We start from the raw sequence: 1,306 nt of genomic DNA on the forward strand, positions 1-1,306 counted from the left end.
TATTTATCATCATGTTCTTTGAAACGATTCCATGAATGAAGACTCCTGCATTAAGCAATTTCATCTAAGCAAGACATAATTCACTTTTGCTCCCTAGCAAATGACTTGGAATTTGCATGCCTGATTTAAAGAGAAAAATTGATGATGCACAGTGTATCACATCTTATTTAAGGTTACTTTGTAATGGCCTGTGGTTTTGTTTGAAAAATCAAAACATGTGCTAATTTAAGAAACAATTTAGAACCATTTTCTGCAAAATAAATCTGCTATTTAAAGGTGAAATAAATTTTACAGACAGAATCATTTTTCTTTTCTGTTTGGGCAAGTTTTTCCTGAAGATTTTACTCAGTTTCAGCTTCTCCTTTTTATAACCCCTTCTTCATTTTCCTTCCCTGATCTCCAAACCTACACTGCTTTCAGGGTGACACTGACACTCAGCATAGCTATTAAACATGATTTTGCTAACTGCTCAGTGAGGCCTGGTGTGAATTCAGGGACCACCATGGCCAGCTGTGCAAAGCCTTTGATCTTTTATTTACATTTTGATTTCATGTTTTGGTGCTGGAGGAGATTTCTTAGCCAACACTGGCTAAACAAGGATTTAAAATTCTGTGCAAATATTCTTTTAAACCACTGTTTAATTAGTGAAAATCTGTTATTAACCTTTTCAATCTAGGGCTATCTTATTGAAGCAAATAACTACCATTTATTTTTCCCAGCCATAAAGAAATATGGACACTACTTTTCTATTCAATTTCCATTTTGTATTGCATCTTGACTACTTTCTAAGCTACATCTACATTTTCATTGAGAGTAATTTAAATAAAATTTTTTATCATTTATAGCATCTCATGAACTTCACCGGGCAATCTGCATTACACTTGAAAATTCACCTGAAAGTTTTTGCATTTTTACACAACAAAGAAGTGAAATTCATTAAGGTGCTACTTAGGGAGATTAAGATTTATCAGGGAATTCGTTTTTTTAAAAAAACTATTTGTTGGCCTGGCGCGGTGACTCATGCCTGTAATCCCAGCACTATGGGAAACCGATATGGGTGGATTGCTTGAGTTTAGGAATTCGACACCAACCTGGGCAACATGGTGAAACATCATTTCTACAAAACAAAACAAAACAAAACAAAATAGCGAATTGTGGTGGCCTTTTCCTGTAATCCCAGCCACTTGAGGAGCTGAGGCAGGAAGATCACTTCAACCCTGGAGGTCGAGGCTGCAGTGAGCCAAGATTGTGCCACTGTACTCCAGCCTAGGTGACAAAGGGAGACCATATCTCAAAATAAAATAAA

Source organism: Piliocolobus tephrosceles, chromosome 8 (genome assembly GCF_002776525.5).
Source record: "Piliocolobus tephrosceles isolate RC106 chromosome 8, ASM277652v3, whole genome shotgun sequence".
In the NCBI taxonomy this organism is placed as follows: domain Eukaryota; kingdom Metazoa; phylum Chordata; class Mammalia; order Primates; family Cercopithecidae; genus Piliocolobus; species Piliocolobus tephrosceles.